Source organism: Aptenodytes patagonicus, chromosome 6 (genome assembly GCF_965638725.1).
Source record: "Aptenodytes patagonicus chromosome 6, bAptPat1.pri.cur, whole genome shotgun sequence".
Lineage (NCBI taxonomy): Eukaryota > Metazoa > Chordata > Aves > Sphenisciformes > Spheniscidae > Aptenodytes > Aptenodytes patagonicus.
In genome coordinates, this window is record NC_134954.1 from 74,692,600 (window position 1) to 74,699,645 (window position 7,046).

The following is a 7,046-nucleotide window of genomic DNA, read 5'->3' on the forward strand; positions in this document are numbered from 1 at the left end:
AGGGAACACCGCAGCAGCACGGCGACGACGCGCCGGTCAGGCGAGGGGAGGTGGGGGCAGATGCGTGAGGGCGCCGGTACCGCCCGGCAGGACGGGGACGGGCGGGGAGGGCGGCGGCCGCGGCGGCGTCAGGCGCTCGCTGGGGCACCCCGGCGGAGACGGGGGCCTCGCAGGGGCGGGGCTACCGCGGGCCGTGCGCGGAGACCCCGCCCCGTCAGCGCCTCTCCGGAGCGGGGGTGGAGACGGGGCCGGGGGTGGAGGCGCGGTCGGCTGCTCGTGACGTCACGGGGCGCCATCTTGTGGCGGCGGCCGCTGGGCGGGTTGTTCGCCGCTTCGTCCCTGCTCTCCCCGTGCAGCCGCCGTCGCTCGATGCTTCCCCCCCCCCTCCCTCCGCCCCCGGTGCCAAAACCCGCTTTTCAAAGCTGCCCGAGGGCGCGGGCCTTGCCGCCTCAGTGGGTGTGAGGAGGGGTGGAGGGCGGGGAAACGGCGCCCGGCGGCGGGTGCTGGGGGGGGGGGGGGGGGGTAACGGCCGAGGAGGTTACGGCCGACGGGGTATGGTTGGGGGTATACGGCCCGGAGGGGTATGGCCTAGCGCGGGCACGGCTTGTGGGGAGCATGGCTGGGGGGTGCATGGCTGAGGGGGGTACGGCCCGTCCTGAGGGAGGGGAGGGCGCGCGGGCTGTCCCCACAGGCAGGGCTGTGCAACCTTGAGGGGACGCTCCCCGAAAAGCCGCTTTCTGGGCCCACCTGAGGGCGGCCGGGCCCTGTTACCCCCTGTGGGCAGCCCTCGACAGCTGCTTGCAGGGGCCTGGGAGCTCCAAGCCGCTGCCCGGTGTGCCTTCTTTCTCTGAGGAGTAACGTGACTTCGCATGAGCTCCTGCCACTCGGGGGGTGAGTCAGTGGTTTTGTACCCAGCGCCGCCTGGTTTTTGGAATACGCACAGTCACAGGTTTTAGAGCCACGTCTCGGAGTGGTTGTGAGCCTTAGTCATCATCACGGTAGTGTCAGCGCATTAGTCGGAGCCTATTTTTGACTTCTTCAGCAAGAGAACTCGTGGAAAAGTGAGGCACGGCAGTGGCTGTATTTCTGTTAGAAGGGCAGGACTTTGAAAGTACCGAGAACAAGGTTCCTGAAAGATTTCTGTATGGTTCGGTGCTATTTTCCTGCCCGCTCATCTCAGATTTATGGGGCCGTGTTTCTTTCCTCAGCTGTGATACGCAAGTATAAAACTTAAAGATAGAAAACTTTTCACTTACATGTGTGAAAAATATTAAGGAATTTTAGATGTTAGAAATCAAATCTTATTTGAAGAACACACTGATGTTTCCTCAAAGGTGATGGCAGAGTTCATATTTCTTCAACGTCTTGTATATCAGAAGCATTTATTTTAAATCACCTGGGGTCTACGGTGCCACCGGATCTCCAAATGTACTGTGTTTTCGTTCGATTATGAAATCGCATCAGCAGATCACCTGCCCGGCCGTGCAGCCCATCTCTCCTCGGATGGGGTCGCCCGGTAGTTCCCGTTTTCCAGGGTTTCAGGCAGTCTGCAGGTGGCACCGTCGTCTCGCATTCACGGCCATCGTTGCGCATCCTGAACTGACTGCTGGGAATGAGCTTGCTCCATCAGATTTTTAAGGCAAAATGAAGCGCCTTTCCCCCAGTCTTAAATTTACTAATTACATTGAAACTTATAATTTCACTTAATGAATCAGACCGAATAAAAATGGCACTAATTTGTTTAATTGCTTTAAAAAGGAAGGATGAATCGGTTTGTACAGAAATGCAATACGCACTAAGGTTGTCTGGCTGAAATAGAAAATTGTAATGAGTTCTGTATAATTCAAGACAATGAGTTTTCTCTTTTATTAACGTCAGCTCCCTTCCCTCCACAGTATCACGTGGTGCAACAATCACAGCAGCTGCACATGCAAATAAAAGGATAGCTTCTCCGGTTCTTCAAATCCTGTAATGTCGTCATTGTCACCTTAGTATTGAATCAAATGTTGCACAGCTCCACGTACGTTTGCTCCGTTTTTTATCTGGTCATGGTGGGACGATGCAGCTGAGATCTGCCGTAGCTCCTGGAAATGAAGGACTGGAAAGGACCGCCCGTGCTGAGTCTAAGCCCCCCAGGTTCAAGCAGTCGTGTGGAACATACAGTCCAGAAGCATCTACAGAACTTCTGCTCTAGGTGACACCACAACCAAAGCCACGGGACATTTCCCGATGGAAAAACCTAAATCCCACAGTGAACGATAGAATCCACAGCAATATGACCTGGCAAGCGAAAAGAAAATACTAGGGCACTGCCAGTTATCCCGAGTCCTGCAGGAACAAACAATTCATTAAGGAGAACTAGGAAGGACTGGAGAGGAGGACAGAAAAGCAACTATTTAAAAAAAGTCATTTCTAAATCTGTTTTTCCAGACTGATGGATCAGCGGGGCTTTTTAGGAAGTCGATGCTTCCCCCTCCTCACTGCCCTGTCATGCATCAAAGGGGCCGACTCTGAGCTTTCCCCGTTACTTTTGTAACAGTGTGTTGTCATAATATTTAATCTCAAGCCTTAACTTTTGTAACAGATGTTTTAAAGGACAATTTATATTGTCCAAAGTGTTTGCTCTTAGAAGACTCGGGTAACTCTCAGGAAGCTTTTTCCTAGTGCACAGAAGCGGCTTGCTAAGGCTTCTAGCTTTGTTTTGCATCTGACTGGATTCTCTGTATTTCTCCAGCTGCCCTCTAGTTTACTTTGTGGTTTACCAAAATACTTTTTTCCTCTTTTTATAATGGACTCTCTCCTCTGGTGCTCTGTGTAGGAGTCATGCAGACAGAGAAACTCATTAAACAGAGAAATGCTGAAAATAATTCTGTATAAAGCATTTCAAGATGTACGCGAGGACTCTCCCCCCCCTCAGTTCTTCTGGTTTTACTGTTAGGTGATGCTCGTGACGAAGGAAGTCGGCGAGAAGCACGCTCTTTAAAGTGCTAATACTCTGCGCTTTTACGGCGCTCTGCTCAGCAGATGAACAGACTTCGTATCTGTCATGCCCTTGCATGAGAAACGATACTGCATTAAACAAGTATGGAAAAGCTGGAACGTTTTTAATAATAAATTTTACTGTACACACACTCTGATGCCACTTAAATGGAATATACCCTTGCTGTTTAAAGGCTTTGATTCATTATTGTTAAGTTTTCTATGGCTTTTGTTCTTCAGCTCAGGCACTCAAGTTTCCTCATAAAAGCATCTCGGGCACTTTTTCAAGCGTGGCTATTGCAGCACGCTTGGAAACCAGCTGATGTTAGCTGGAATACATTTATTTTTCTAATCATAGATTTTATTTTCTTTTACCTGTTGTTACACAGTGGGACTCCTCTTTCTTACGTTAGCTGCCATGGACGAGAAAGAAGGAGAGAGATTAGGCAGCCAAAACTGATGCATCCCACCTTCCCCCAGTTCTTTCACGCACAGTGCCCACCCAGCGCCTAAATCCAGTAGTCGCCCAAATGCAGAGAGACAATTCCAATGGCTAATGGACCTTGCCCTGGGGTCTTAGCATCTCCTTCCAAAAACTAGCCTCAGCCAGGGCAGGGTTGCACCAGCAGGATGGGTAGCATCTCCTGGAGCAGCCAGAAGACCCGACCCTTAGACATTTCCCCGTACGCTGTTTGGCCCCGGCGTAGCTTTTTATATGGGAGTGCTGCGGCTCCTTGAGCCACAGCTCTTGACTCCCTATTTCCAGTAGGGAACTCTACAAAGACACGTCTAGTGCTGTCTAAGGCTTTGGTCTGTGAGTCTTTGGGAGATGCTCTTCCAGCAGCGTAGGCTTCTGGGGATGCTTACAGCACTCTGCAGTGGTATGGGAATGCACAGCGCCTGTAGTGTCTGTGAGAGGTGGGAGCTCAGACAAGAACATGTGGAGCTGGGGCATCACCTCCTCCTCTGCGCTGGGGCTCGCCACGGTGGAGCTGCTCCTCTGCGCTGGGGCTCGCCACGGTGGAGCTGCTCCTCTGCGCTGGGGCTCACCACGGTGGAGCTGCTCCTCTGCGCTGGGACTCGCTGTGGTGGAGCAGCTCCTGCCCATTTGTTGTTCTTTCATGGCAGCACATCAGAGGCAGGTGGACTAGGCTCATTACGGGACCATCTTTCCTACCCACCCGTCCCCGCCCAGCCAGCAGTCGAGAGGAAGTGAGTGTTTTGGCGTGTAGGATAAGTAACCCAGTAAATTTGCCTCAAAGAAGTGGTTTTGTTCAGTGGCGGGTCATGTGGGGAGTTTCTGTGCCCATCCCATATGGCAGGAGATACTAAACCAGAGTCCCAGGTTTTGTCAACAAATTTGCCTCCCTTTGGTACCATATGGCCTCCCGGCCACGTCTGAATAAATGTACGCCAGGGAGGAATGCGGCTGTCAGGCAATCCCAATTGTTTCACAGTGCAAGCCAAATTTTGGATCAGATGCTTCCTCTCACGAGCTCCAAAGTTCAATGTCCTTTCACTGCGAGCATTTATGCTCTGAATGAAAAATGCCGGTACGCTGCTTTGCATCTCGTTATCTGGTAACAGCATGCGCCCAGACAGCGTGTAAGCGATTCTTTCTGCAGGACCGGGGACCAGATTTGGATCTGTCTGCGTCTCCGTCAGTGGGATTGCATTCAGTCTACTGGGGCAACTCTAGTTTTATACTCCTTTACGATTGACATATCCCAAAACACAAAATTTTTAAGAATGCCTCACGAGAGTGGCTCATGCTTTTCAGAACTGTGGCTGCAAATAGTCAGAACTCAGTGCTGGGTAACAAGACTGCACGTTATTTTGGGATGCTCGTCCCGACACAAGACTGAGTATCCAGACATGCTGTGCCTTGAAGCATGTAATTAACAAGACAGTCTAGAATATGCAAATGTACATTTTTAATTAGTCCTGAATACGTACAACCACCTGTATGGATGTTCAAGTAGGGGAGAGGACAGAGCAGCACAGCTACGCCCCAGACAGTCAGTCGTTGTGTCAGAGACACCTACACCATCGTGTACATTTAATGCATGCTCAGCAATCGGCTGACTTCAAATTACAAAACATGTCCGGTTTGCGCTGCCAGCCTTGTTCCAGTTCTTCAACAGAAAAACAGAACAAATCAAAACAGAACCATGTCAAAAAGAGACTCGGGAGGTCATGAGACACATTAGCAAGCTTGACAAGATTAACCCCTGCAGGTAACTAACAACACAGGTTAAAATTAAATGTGTCAAAAAAGTGGATGGAGTGGGAAGTAAAAGAAATCAACAAATTAAGCACTGGATTATGCCCTTCAGATATGATTTACAAATCCAGACTAACTCTCAGCAGCAGGCTCCTGAGCGTGACCTCGACGTAGTCGGCTAGAACAGGGCTGTGCCGGGAGGGTAAAATGGTTGTGTCCGTGCAGCCGGGACTTACGGTGAGGGCAGCAGTAACACCGTCAAGCAACGGTTCCCGCTTTTTCATTTGGTAAGGGCTTTTCTCCCTGGCAGAGCGGTGTGTAATATTGTTGGCAATTCAGAGTTTTACCCGAAACGTGGGACTTCCTGTACTATTTTAAGGTCAACTCTTTTCCTCTCCTAAACGGTATCAAACACCATTTTTTTTTCCAATGACAAGATGATTAAAGTGGGAGATACTTAAATAAAGAATTGCACAGTCCTCGCCCCAATCTCAGCACCTATGGTATATGTAAAAGCGGAGGCACCCGAAGATCTGCAGCTGGGGTGTGCAGGGCTGGAGGGTGGATCGAGAGGACTCAAGAACAAGAGATGCTCCTGGGACTGACAGCAAAAGCATGATAGAGGAGAGGCAAGTGCCTGCCTTTTCCCGTCCAGGGGTGTTGGCTAGGACCAGGCTAGCAGCCGGCCTCACAGGGGGATGCCAGAGGAGCCCCTGGTCCCGCTCCCTGCTCCCTGACCCCTCTGGTTGCGAGCAGCTTGCCTTTTGGGGTGTTTTCTAGAGAATTCGGCTTCCTCCGGGGTAAACTCCCAAAGAGGTTAACGGTGCCTTTGGGAGTGATCAGGAGCAGAAATGTCCTTTGCTCCAAGGCGTGTCCCCCACTCACAGTAGGATCCTGTTGTACTTCCACGTGTAAGAGCAAGGGTTTGCCCTGGTACCCAAAGGCGATGCCGGGATGCTCCTTAAGGGAAATTCCCCAGACTGCAAGGAAACATCCTCTCCTGTGCAAACCTGGGCAAGCTCTGTTTCTGATCACACTTGTTCGACGAGTATGATAGGGTAGGCCCTGCAAGGGTGTTTTGCGGCTGCATTCATGTTTATAAACTACTCTGAGATCCTCAGATGAAAAAAGATTTATGGGCACAAAATAATAAGTTGCCAAACTGTTTCTAACCTCATAAACAGACAATTTTAAATTCAAGGAGACACCGAGGAGGGCATGATCGCACAAGCGGCCTGGGAAGAGTGTTTCCATCACCCGACCTGGGAGCTCGAAATGCAGAGTTCCCTCCGCTACTGTAAACCCAGCTAGCATTTTATCATAAATTGAGAAAAGCCTTTCTAAATTTATTTTCTAAGTCTTAAAAATGGAAAACTCACTTGTTTTTAGCTGTCCTCCTCCTTCTTTTGTTTCTCTATTTGTGCTGTATTCGCACGGCATTAGAGCAAAGCTTCCTGTAAATATTAACTGAAATACGGGAATCAATTCAGCTCAGTTTGACTTTGTTCCCTTATGTCACAGAAACTACGGCAAACGTCTTTGTTGTGGGGCCATTCACCAAAACAGCTAATTCAAACAGTTGTGCAAGCCAAGCTGGGATCCCACATCTTCACTCCTCCTCCCGCTTACGGTCTTGCAGTCGGAAGGCCGAAATGGGCAGACAGGCAGCCTGCGAGCCGCCCGGGGCAGAGCCAACCCCTGCCAGCCACGCACTGTACTCAGCAAACGATGAACGTGTTGGGGAAGTTCATGGGCCATTTTGCAAGCAGGGCGGGCTGATCAATAATTAACCAGAGGCAGCAGCGGATGAATGGGCTGGATCCGTACGTGACTCGGTGGCCAT

At 50.6% G+C, this 7,046-nt stretch overlaps 1 long non-coding RNA gene across 1 annotated transcript; it reads left to right on the forward strand.

Moving 5' to 3' along the window:
• The first annotated feature begins 674 nt into the window (after window positions 1–674).
• LOC143162568 (uncharacterized) lies at window positions 675–3,131 on the forward strand. Its single transcript, XR_012995721.1, has 2 exons — window positions 675–891; window positions 1,896–3,131. It is a non-coding gene; the product is annotated as an uncharacterized LOC143162568 (long non-coding RNA).
• The last annotated feature ends 3,915 nt before the right edge of the window (window positions 3,132–7,046 follow it).